The following is a 13,133-nucleotide window of genomic DNA, read 5'->3' as shown; positions in this document are numbered from 1 at the left end:
CTTAAAGTCTAGCCATTCATAATAAAACCATGGGCAATTAGCTTCTCTGGAACTCAGCAGTAATCCACTAATTGCCATTGGCCCAGGCCTTTGGCTCATCATTAACGTAGAGATCACCACTGACGTGGGTCTGTAGCTTAACAATAACGTAGAGGTCACCACTGATACAGGTGCGGACCCAACAGTCGTACAGTGGTCTATAGAATACACATGGAAGGCCTCTCCTCCTTCCCTCTTTGTTTGTTGTTTTGGGCAATTACTGGAAAACAGTGGCTCTAGCGGAAAACTGCATATTGTTTTTAAAATGTTCCCTTTGGGATTTATGGAACAATAGCTCTCTGAGTAACACATAACATTTGAAAAACAGGTTATTAAGTCTTTACATCTGGTTCCTGTGGCACCTCATTTATTTGCTGCTCCATGGTGCTAGGGAATCAAAAAACACTCTACCGAGCTTGACCCTGGCTGTCATCCTACTCCCTCTTTCATTCTTTGAGACGGGATCTCATTGTGAAGCCCCAGCAGGCCTGTAAGTTACCTCGCAGCCCAGGCTGACATAGAACAACACGTAGAGTGATTCTCCTGCCTCTGCCTCCAGAGTTCTGGGATTACAAATCCATGTGCCACCATACCCAAATCACTGCATAGTTTTGTAAATGCTGTCTCCAAAAAATTACTTAGGCAATTCAGTAGGTGAACAGTGTAGATTTTGCAAGTAAATACAGCTAGTTATCTTTTATTTTTTTTCTCTCCCTCCCTTCCCAGAATCTTGCTAGAATTACGAGGATGAGCCAGCACATCCAGCCTAAAATTTTCTTTAAGGCACAAATAACTAAATGTTGCTAAAATGCATATGAGTTTAACATCCGAAGACATTCGGGGCTGAGCTGATAGCTTCATTGCTTGCTCTCACGGAAGCAGTCAGTACCTGCAAAGTTTGTGATGTGCAGCACTAGATGGCGCCAGAGCTTGGGCTCGCAAGATAAAATGTAAAATAGTTTTAATTGTCACAGCATCTTTTTTTTTTTTTTTTTTTTTTTTTTTTTTGGTTTTTCGAGACAGGGTTTCTCTGTATTGTTTTGGAGGCTATTGGTCCAGCCCGGCCTCGAACTCACAGAGATCCGCCTGCCTCTGCCTCCCAAGTGCTGGGATTAAAGGCGTGCGCCACCACCGCCCGGCTTTCACAGCATCTTAATAAATCTGAGTATTCTGGTACTGATCTTACGGAAATAGCACTGGAAAAGACAATGATTAAATTATGATTTTCTGGATGATAGAATACGGTTAATTTTTATGTAATTAGTTCATTTTATTCTTTTAAGTTAAAATCAATATTCAAATGATGGAAAATAACATATGGGTATAAGAGAGCTGAATTCAAATTCGGTGTTGTAATGTATGCGTGTAGGCTCTTGTATCACAGTACTGTTTGGGTATGGTGGTGGAGGTCAGAGAACAGCTGCAGGAATCAGTTGTATCCTTCCACCGTGGAGATCTTGAGGATTTAACTCCAGTCCAAGGCTTAGTGACAAGTACTTTACCTGCCGGGCCATCTTGCCAACCCTGGTTCAGATCTTTCTCTTCTTTGGTTTTAATAGGGAATTAAAATGATGTGGATAAATCGGGCGTTGGTGGCGCACGCCTTTAATCCCAGTACTCGGGAGGCAGAGGCAGGCGGATCTCTGCAAGCTCGAGACCAGCCTGGACTACCAAGCGAGTCCCAGGACAGCCTCCAAAGCCACAGAGAAACTCTGTCTCAAAAAACCAAAAAAAAAAAATTAATAATAATAATAATAAAATAAAATGATGTGGATACAGTTTAACGATTTTCTCATCTAACCTCTTATTTCCCAGGAGCAACTACTACAGAAACGTTGGTGACTTCTCCCTCACGGACATTTGTGGTTTTTATTAACCAAACAACTGACATAAACTACATATGTGTGTGTGTGTATGAATGTATGTATTCTTTTTGTTAATCTGTGTTAATAAAATATATTAGGTAGCTAGACAGATACTGGTCTCCTTGAAGGCCATTGAGAATGGGCCCCTTCTTCATGGTTGGCTTTGGTCTTTGATTTTCATTTCCCTGGTAACACTAGAAAGGAAAGCAACACGGGGGGGTGGAGAGATGACTCAACAGTGAAGAGCATTTGCTGCTCTTCCAGAGGACCCACATACAGCTCCCAAATACAATTCACAGCACCCATTTCGTGTGATTGACAGCCCCCTGTAATTCCAGCTGCAGGGGATCTGATGGCCTCTTCTGACCTCTACAGACACCTGCATTCACATGGCCACAGACCCATACATACACACATACATACAATTATTTTTTTAAGTGCTAAAAAAAAGGGGGGAAGCATTATGACTGGCCTCTTAAGTTTGAAATCACCACATAAAAAGGTTGAGGGTGCAGGGCTTTATTGAAGCCCACAAAGGAAAAACTATTTCCTCCTAACCAAGGGAATAGATTCTGAGTTCTACCTTTCTCTCTGGGTAGAGATATGACACTCTGATATGCCCCACAGATTAGAACATAGCATACTATTGTTTTTTCCTTGAAGAATTAATCCATTTGGGCTTATCAACCACATGGTCAAGAGATCACCCCTAGGGAAAGACATGCCACAGGAATAGGGAGAATAATTATATGCTTAATGAGGTAATGCACTTAAACCTTCCAGAATCCCCTAGCTAAAGGCAATTGCTTGCAGATCTTCACTGCTAAGCCTGCCTGCTTTTTTTTTTTTTTTTGAGTTCTAATTAAAAAACAAAACCAAAAACTTAACTTTGCTTTCTTTCTGTTTAATCCTAAGCACACTTTCCTGGGCACTCAGGGGTTTCTCAATGTTTTCCTGAAGATTCCAATGAACCCCAGTGTTTAGTCATCAGGGAGTGGCGCTATTTGTCAAGCATTAGGAGGTATGACCTTGTTGGAAGAAGTATGTGGGGAGGGGGGGGACACGGGACAGTTGTTCAAAGTCTCAAGCAAGGCCCAGTGGCACTCTTTTCCTGCTGCCTGCTGATCCAGATGCAGAACTCCCAGCTACTTTTGCAGCAACATGTCTGCTTACACGCCACCGCCATGCTCCCTGCCACGATGAAAATGGACTAAACCTCTGAAACAGAAAGCAAGCCCCAATTAAAGGCTTTCTTTTGCAAGCTGCCATGGGCATGGTATCTCTTCACAGCAATGGAACACTAAGACCAACTTTTTCTCCTTAGTTATATTTGTAACAAAACTGTAAATTGTTTGAGACACTTGTTTTGCTTTTTATTTATTTGTTTGCTTGTTTTTCAGGACAGGGTTTCCTTTGCGTAGCCTTGGCTGTCCTGGAACTATCCCTAGACCAGGATGTCTTCAAACTCATAGAGGTCCACCTGCCTCTGCCTCCTGAGTGCTGGGATTAAAAGTGTGTGCACTTGGTTATTACGCATAGGGCTGAAATAAACATGTGTAATGGCTGAGCATCTATTTAACTGTTTATAAAGTGTGCTTACTTATCTATTTAATGCACAAACACACAGTCTTAGTTATGCTTCTGCTGCTGTGATAAAATACCATGATCAAAAGCAACTTGAGGGAAGGTCATTTCATCTTACAGCTGGTATTCCATTATCCAGGGAAGACAGGACAGGAAATTAAGGCAGGGGCTTGGAGACTTGGAGGCAGAATCTTTTTTTTTTTTTTTTTTGGTTTTTTACGAGACAGGGTTTCTCTGTTTTGTTTTTGAGACTGTCGGTCCAGCCCGGCCTCGAACTCATAGAGATCCGCCTGGAGGCAGAATCTTATGCAGAGGCATGCAGGGCTTACTGACTTGCTCCTAGGGCTTGCTCAGCCTGCTCTCTCATAGCACCTGCCCAGGCTGGCTCCACCCACAGTGGGCTGGGCCCTCTGACGTCATAGCACCTGCCCAGGGTGGCTCCACCCACAGTGGGCTGGGCCCTCTGACGCCAATCACTTAATTAAGAAAATGCTTCACAGGCTTGCCAATCTGGTAGAGACATTTTCCCAATCCAGATTCACTTTTCCCAAATAGCTTGTACCAAGTTGACATACAAACTACTGCTTTTGAGTTTGGCTTGTTTTTGATTTTCAAGGCCCAAAGGCACACCATTAAGTTATTTATTTATCATCTTCCTGATCTTTTTTAATGTAGGCACTTATAGCTCTGAATCTTCATTTTAAGATTACCTTTATTGCATCTCGAATATTTTGATATGTTGTTTTTAACTTTTATTTTATTCAATGCCAGAAATTTTTGATTCCCTTACTGATTTCTTCAATGCCCCATTCATCAGTAGTGTGTTTAATCTCCATTTAAAAAAAATTACCATTATTTCTCTTACTATTGATTTTTAGCCTTATTCCACTGTGGTCAGATAGAATTAAAGACATTATTTGCATTTGTGTGTATTCCCTAGACTTTCTTTGTGTCCTAATATATGATCTGTTTTAGTGAAATTCCTTACATTACTGAGAGGAGTGTATTTTGAAGTTCTTAGGTAGAGTATTCTGTAGCTGTCTTGTTAATTTCGTCTCATCTATGATGCTGTTTAACTCAGTTGTTTCTCTGGATAGGTTTTTCAGGGTGGGGTATTTAAGTCACTTATTATTACTGCATTGGGGCTAATCTGTTAGCTTACAGTGGGTTAATAACAGGAAAAAAAAAGAAAAAAGAAAAGAAAAGCACTTCAAAGTCTTCAGTTAGAATAACCTCTAGTAATTAAAACCTTTTCTGGTCACAGGAGATTAAGGAAACTCTAGATAAAGCAGTAGCAAGCAACTTCTCCGTTAAGAGAACAGTCTAATTGCACACATAATTCACAAGTTAGTCTTAGTTTGCTTGATACTGGTAAAAATTCAACTTTATGCCAGTCATGAAATTTAACTCTGAGAAATCATCCAATTGAGTTTATTGTCAGTTGATTTTATTAGGGTGAAAAAAAGTCCTTCTTGCATTCTAATTCACCCTTTCCTCCTTTTCAGTCCTGGAAAGAAAAATTGAACAGCCAGAAGTGGTCATAGCCAAAAGACAATAACCAATTACCAAACTACAATCACCAACAGTCCAGGCCTGATTTCTTTCTTTTTCTTTTCTTTCTTTCTTTTCCTTTCCTTTTCTTTCTTTTTTTTTTTTTTTTTTTTGGTTTTTCGAGACAGAGTTTCTCTGTATTGTTTTGCAGGCTGTCCTAGAACTAGCTCTGTAGACCAGGCTGGCCTCGAAATCACAGAGATCTGCCTGCCTCTGCCTCCCAAGTGCTAGGATTCAAGATGTACGCCACCAATGCCCGGCTCAGGCCTGATTTCTAATAGGAAAATATTCGACTTGGGAAAAAAAATCTCCAATAATGAGTTGGGTGTTTTTGGAAGAGAAAACAGTTGTTAGGAAACCATGACCAACAGGTCAGATTCTTACAGACCAGCGGGTGAAATGAGGACGCTCAGGACTGGGGGTGGGAAACGAAGAGGTGTGCCTAAAAAACCAGCTGGATCATTTGCACTTTGCACTCATGGTGACTGAGTGCCGTAAGATAATCAGTTGACGCATTACAAACACCAAATTCCAGAAGTCAGAAAGCTATGTTAGGCTGGGCGTTGGTGGCGCACGCTTTTAATCCCAACACTCCGGAGGCAGAGGCAGGCGGATCTCTGTTTGTTCTAGGCCAGCCTGGTCTACAGAGCGAGTTCCAGGACAGCCTCCAAAACAATACAGAGAAACCCTGTCTTGAAAAAAACAAACAAACAAACAAAAACAAAAAAACTCCGTGAGGTGCACTTCAGCTGATGGACGTTAAAATAAAGCATTGTGTCAGTAGTGGGGACAGTCACACCCATTTCCCACTGGAAAGCCAGAAGGTCAGTGTTTTGTGACTTAACACTGAGCTCAGATGAAGTGTTTCTTGAAGGCAGCAAATAAGTGGATTCTACTCCTTAATCCAATCTACTAGTCTGTGCCTTTTGATTTGGGAGTTGTGACTATGAAGGTCCACAGTTATTGACAGGTTGTGTATTAATTCCTATTATTTTCATTGACTTTTGTAGTGTTTCCTATTCTTCATTTATTCAACTAATTCTCTGGAGTGATTTACTATTTTCTGTAGCCTCTTGGAAATACTTATTCTCCGAAGATCTAGGTCTGGATTAGTGCCCATAAATTCATTTAATCTTTATATTTTTTTTATCATGGACTATTTTTTTCTCTATCAGTTTTGACAATTTAAAAAACTTTCCTCGCCGGGTGGTGGTGGCGCATGCCTTTAACCCCAGCACTCGGGAGGCAGAGGCAGGCAGATCTCTGTGAGTTCGAGGCTGGGCTGGACCGACAGCCTCCAAAACAATACAGAGAAACCCTGTCTCATAAAACCCAAAAAAAAAAAAAAACCAAAAACCAAAACTTTTCCTCTTCTTTCTTTAGATTTCCTTAAAGTTTTATTTGCTTCTATTTTCTGTGTATGGATGTTTTTCCTGAATGTATGTCAAGTGCCCCCCATGTGTTCAGTGCCTGTGGAAGCTGGCGGAGTGTGTTAGATTCCTCGGAAGCGGAGTTACAGATTTGTGAGGCGCGCGCTAGAACCAAACCCAAAGCCTTTGTGACAACAGCAAGTGCTCTTAACTGTTGAGACACTCACACATGCACGCACGCACGCACACACACACACACACGCACGCATGTGCACGCACGCGCACACACACACACACACACGCACGCATGTGCACGCAGGCGCACACACACACGCACACGAGTCTCTGTGTCCTTTACAGTTTCTGATAGGAAATCAGCTGTGACTCTGATGGGCCTGCCTCTGCCTGTGGCTTGCTGCCTGTCTCTCTGAGCTCTCGGGGTGCTTTGCTTTGATGCTCTGTCCGCTTAGTGCTTTAACTACAGTAAGTCGAAGAAAGTAAGGAGTAAGGAGGGAAGAAAGCAGCGCCTGGGGAGAACAGACTGGAGACCAGCTGCACTGCGGATGTTACTTGGGCTACTAAGAATGAAGAGATAGGTGCCCATGGAGAAAGAAATGGGTCCATTCTGATGCCGAGCCTTCCCCTGGACGATCAGATGACCAAAGCGATGCCCGTGTGTGGGTAGCGGTCACTAGCGGAGTCTCAGACCTTCAGCACGCTCTGGGTTCCTTCAAGGACCCAGTGTCTTTCCCGCGCTGGACCCGATCCTGGGCAGCCCTTACCAATGTCATGAGCACTGTGTGGATTATGTGAGAGCTGCCACGCACGCTTTGGTTCGCACAGGTTCCCTTGCCACTGATTCCAGGTTCATTTTCTGCAGCCTTGCAGCATTCTCTCGGTCGGTATTCAATGCATTGCCGCATGAGACTCGGTTTGCATTCCTGAGTGTGGTTCACCGAGGGCGCCCTGCTGCCAAGGCACCACAGAAGCCTTTGAAACAGTCTCGCTGCTGCTCTGTCCCTTGTACCGGGCAGGATGCTTCTCCCAGCTTCTATTTCTGCTAATACTGTTCTGCCCAAACCTTACTGCCGCTGTCTAGAGAGTGTTGCGTTTTGGATAGCCAGTCCCCCGCCCCTAAGTTATTCTCTGGGGAGTCTATCAGATGTACCTGAGCGTTGTTTGTCATCTTTGAACTCTCGTGCCTAAATTTTGGTACAAGTTCTCGCTGTGTAGCCCAAGCTTCTGGCTCTGGGCCCTCTGCACACTGTAACAATGTGCTCTACCGTGGCCCTCAGCCTTAGTGCTCTCCAAGAATTTAACTCTACCGCCTTCATCCCCGGAGTACTGAAATTTTGGGAGTGCGTGCCAGGACATTGATGCCTGGTGTGCACCTTCTATGATCTCTGCAATACTGTTTGAAGAAGCTAAAGTCCCTGCTCCCTCGTAGATAATGATGAGAACAAGGTCAGAGTGTGCATGGATGGATGGTGCCTATCAGAGGGCCCCACACCTCCCACATTGCTTTTCTTATCCTCGTCAACTCCACCCTTTGATCATGCCCGTGTTGTGCCCTCAGGGATGTCACTGATTCTACTAGTTAGGCACAGGGCCATTAATCTACTCCTCTGGGCCCTCCGCCAGACATGGAAGGCCCAGGGCAAACTTCAGACCTAGGTATCATCAAGATTTTCTACCCGCCAAACGTAAAACAATGCTGAAGACGTGCTGATGCCAACAATCAGTAGTGAAATGTGTAAGAACAGAGGTTCAAAGATTTTTCCCCCTTGCATTTAAAATCATCCCCCCCAAAGTTCAGAAGTTTATTTTGTTTTTAAAGAACAAGTGAGGAATTCCTACACTTAACATCCATTTCTTTGAAAGTGCAGTGTGACACCTTTAATCCCAGCACTCGGGAGGCAGAAGCAGGAGGATCTTTGTGAGTTTGAGGCCAGCCTGGTCTACAGAGTGAGTTCCAGGACAGCCTCTAAGACAATACAGAGAAACTCTGTCTCGAAAAACCAAAAAAAAAAAAAAAAAAAAAAGTGCAATATGATAGTTAGGCTATTTGCCAGTCTATTTATTGGAAGAGTGAGCACCTTATTCTCTTAGGATTTACAACCTATGCCTAGAAAACTGTCTTTCAGAAACCTGGCTGTGAGAGAAGATATTCTCAAGTTGAAAACCTCATATTGTACAAAGCCTTTTTATTTCTTTTGATATGACATGAGGCACTCTCCCAGGACTCTATTCGACAAGGATGCCCACTTTGATCTCTTAAGGGGAGTGTAATAGTGTTCACCAGCTTTTGTAATCGTCCAGCTGTAAAAACTGCAGGGTGATATGTATTGGCTACATCAGCGAAGATCAAGGAATGCTGTCCCAAATGTAATGAGTGAGTGGTAAGCTCTTCTTCATTGACTATTCTTAAATGTCAAGTTCTTCATGTCTCAAATACATGAGAAATGTTCATGCCTGTCTTCTGACTTTTTTTTTATTATTTATTTTGAGATGGGATCTAACTGTGTAGCTAAGGCTGGCCTAGAATTTGCCAGGATGGCCTCAGACTTACAATAATCCTCCAACCTTAGTCTCCCATGTATACCCAAGATTATAGTTATAACCCACCAGAAAGATAGATCTTTAATTTTATTGCTTAATTAAATTAGCTACTTTATTTGAGACATGGTCTCATGTGCTCTGTGCTGGCCTCAAACTCATTAGGTAACCAAGAACAACCTTCAGTTTCTGACCCTCTTGCTTCTACCTCATGACTGCTAGAACTATAGGCATTTACCACCATTCCCAGTTTTATGCAGTGCTGGGATTTGAACCCAGAGTTTTGTCTAGTCCTCTACCAACTGACATACATCCTTAGTCCTTAAGAGGTATATCCCAAGGACAGAAAGAAGTATTTGGATGAAATGTACTGTCCTATTGTTGACCTTGATTTGTTGTTTGACTAGGAAGGGACTATGAATCTTTTGCTTGTGGTTTTGTTGTTATATTTGTTTGTTTGCTTGAGACAGGGTCTCACTATATTCCTCAATGGCCTGGAACTCACTGTGTAGAACAGACTCATCGAGATCCATCTGCCTCTGCCTCCTGACTACTGGGATTATAGGCAAGAACAACCATGCCCAGTTCTTTATTGTTTTAAATTTTTTATGGTTTAAAAGATCAAATCCAGGGCATCACACTTGCCCAGAAAGTGCTTTGCCACTGAGCCAAATTTCAGCGCTGAATCCTTTATTGTAACATAGGTTTAAAATGGACAAAATGAGCCGGGTGTTGGTGGCACATGCCTTTAATCCCAGCACTTGGGAGGCTGAGGCAGGTGGATCTCTGTGAGTTCGAGGTGAGCCTGGTCTACATGAGCGAGTTCCAGGACAGCCTCCAAAACGATACAGAGAAACCCTGTCTCGAAAAAACCAAAAAATAAAAAAAATAAAATAAAATGGACAAAATGAAAGAGTATATGAAAATACTTCAAGTTGTTTATATAATGGTAGAAAAGTATACTTTGAGATATTATGATTGTGGTGAGTATAATACTGTAATAAAGTTTACCATTTGCCATGGCTTCATAAGAAATTATAATTAAAATAGTACCAAAAGGAGTCAAAGATGAGCCAATACTTACTGTATAATAACAGCAAAATTATCAGTGCTGTGACTTGTCACATCCCCCAGTGGGCCTGGGACCTAATACAACTGTTAAGTGAAATGGCTGTTGTTCAAAGTGATTAAATTGTCTCATGCCTCTACCTTGAGGATAGGAAAGAGGACTGCTTTTCCCAGGTCTCAGCTGTGAGGGCCTAGAAGTCACACAGACTCCCTGGTAGGAAAAGTAGCCACGACTGGGTGATGAAGATGGTGAACTTCTAAGAGGACTACTTCCTCCTCACTCTGAGACTAAAGTCTGGCAGCTTTACAGAAAGGCCTTCCAGACTTTTTCTCCAGCTTGCTGGGCTCCCTGTTGATGACTCACCAAATTCAAAGCCAGATCAGAACACAGCTTACACAACACCAATCAGCCATCCTGTCTGTTTTAAAACTGATCACCCATAAATTAGGGGAGGAAGATCCTTCAAAGACTTAAAAATCCTCCAGGCTTCAAGGATGGAGCAGACTTAAGCTTCCCAAGCACCGGCTCTGTGAAGGGTCTTTCTCTACGTTCCTGCTGTACACGTGTTTCCTCGCCCTAATCAAAGCTTTTCTTTACCCGCTGGCCCTGCCTGCTGTGTCTGAGATTTCCCCTGCTGCTACCTGTCACGCAGGAGATTTTTTTCTGTCTTTTAATTCTTTAACTGGCAGAGTAAAAGCCTGATTAAGACCCCTAGACAGTACCAATTGCAGTGTATAAACTTCCACCAGACGATCCGTCAAGCTCTGCTTATGGCATTCTTGCTCCACTAGAAAGTTCAAATTCCTCCTAAAACGCTCTCCTAACCACAGTACCCGACCCCTTGGTACCCATTCTCTGTGTTAGTTTCTTTCCCCATTACTGTGACCAAATATCTGACCAATGCAGTTTCCTTTGACTCAAAGGATACAGTTCCTGATGGCAGGTGGTTCCGTTGCAGCATAACAGGAAATAAGGAGATGAATCAGCAGTCAGAATGGAGTATGATCTTCAATGTCTGCTCCTCCATGCCTTCGGTTGCCCACCCCCCCCAAAAAAAGAGTCCACAACTTCTCAAAACAGTGCCACCAGCTAGAGACCAAATGTTCAAATACAAGAACACATTTTATATCCAAACTGCAGCAGCTGGAATGCAAAGATGATTCCACATAAGGAGATCAATAAATACAGTTTATAATACACTAATGAGACGTAGTTCAAATTATATGACCATCCTAGTAGATGTAAGGAAAAGCATTTAATAAAATTCAACAATCGTCATGATGAAAACTCTCAACAAAGAAGCTGTACAAGGAATGCAATTTACTATAATAAAGATCCCACATGAAGACCTTACAGTTAATATCTATCATACTCAACAGAGAAAAGTTGAGACAACTTTCAGAAGATTAGGAATAATACAGGGTTGCCCACTAACACCATCCTACCTAGAGAGGTAGGATTCCTAGCAAGCGCTGTCAGAGCGATCATTGTTATTTAGAACCTCTTGTAAATATTGCCAGCCTTTTTTAAGAATAGTCCATCCCCTTCACAGCTTCCTAATGAATAGAACTTGGGCTCACAGGAATAGCTGATGGCAAAAAAAGGAAACTATCCACAATTAGATCACTTAACCTCCCTCTGCCACCCTTTAACCCTGACAACGCCTGTTAGCTGCTCACCTTCAGTGGTCTGTTACTAGGCAACGACCCTCTCCTTTGATTACTCCGCCACTCTACCTAGTCGTCCCCCCCCCCCCCCCCCCCCCCCGCCCTAAACCTGAGAAAATAAAATCTTGCAGCTTGCCGTCATTCCAGGTCCCCGTGGGCTCGACCTTCGTTGTGCCCTGCTGGCCAGGGCATGCGCTATAAAGCAGGAATAATAGATAAAAGACACCCACAATGGAAATAAAGCACTAAATTTTCCCTTCGGATTGTATGATGGTATCTATCAAAAACTCTAGACATTACAAAAGCTTTAGAATATACTGATTCAGTAAGTTGCAGAAATAAATACGCGAGGCTAGTAACGTTTCTATATATTACCAAAGATGTATATAAGAAAAAAGCCAAGAGATGTTTCTATTTACGGTAGCTTCTAAAAAACAAGCTTAAGTGTATTTAACCAAGAAGCTGAACCATCTACACACGGAGGCTTCGATGGCAGATGCGGAAGAGAGCACACAAACGAAAAGACAGGCAGGTCTGCTCCCACATGCCTGTAGAGTCTTTTCAACCTTTCTGGAGATTTGCTTAATTGTGTGTATGTGCGTCAGGCTGTGATTATATGTGCGCCGGATAATCAGCGGAGGAGCCTGCAGAGGCCACACGAAGGTGGCAGATGCCTTGGAACTGGTGTAACAGGTAGTTGTCATGTGGGCCTGGAACCTCCGCTAAAAACGGTAAGTGCTCTTAACCAGTGAGTGTTCTCTTCAGCTCCAGGGAACATTTTCTAAACAAGGATTCTGGTCACTCGGGAAATAAACCAACATTCTCACCCTCCCCACAACCTAAAGTCTCCAGACCACAGACTGGGCTGGCCTTCCCTTCCCCAGCCTCTGATCCCTACATAGCCACAGCCACTTTGGACGCAAGTTCTCTTGGTGCTCTTGGTGGGGTGCCCTCTTGGCTTCTGGCTCTCTCCCAGTTCAGTCTGGACCCTTCCAGATGCCTCTGACTGTTTTTCCCTTATACCTATAATAAACCTCTTCCTCAGCCCATATCTGGTGGCCGTCACGTCCTCATTTTTTTTTCCCCATTCAGAGACCTCATGAAACTAAAAGACTTCTGTGTGGTAAAATGAAGAGGCATCCTGCAGAACACCTTTGCTGACATTCCATCTGACAGTTCTCCCTCAGAGACAATGTCAATCAACAAATACCAGTTTGTAAGGCAAGACACACTGGATATGCCCACTTCTGAAATAGTGCCATGATTGTGGGGGTAGGGGCAGTGGAGTTGGGTGGAACCAAACACTTTTTGATTGGATTTGAGGCTCAAGAGGGACTATAAACCCGGTACTGTCAATCTGGTCAAAAGTCTATGCCTGAGGATGTCATAGGCTCTGTGAGGAAATCTGTTGCCAATGTGACAAGGAACCTTG

This window comes from Mesocricetus auratus, unplaced genomic scaffold (assembly GCF_017639785.1).
Source record: "Mesocricetus auratus isolate SY011 unplaced genomic scaffold, BCM_Maur_2.0 Super-Scaffold_100048, whole genome shotgun sequence".
Taxonomy (NCBI): domain Eukaryota; kingdom Metazoa; phylum Chordata; class Mammalia; order Rodentia; family Cricetidae; genus Mesocricetus; species Mesocricetus auratus.
The sequence above is the reverse complement of the archived record's forward strand: the minus strand, read 5'-3'. Positions refer to the sequence as shown.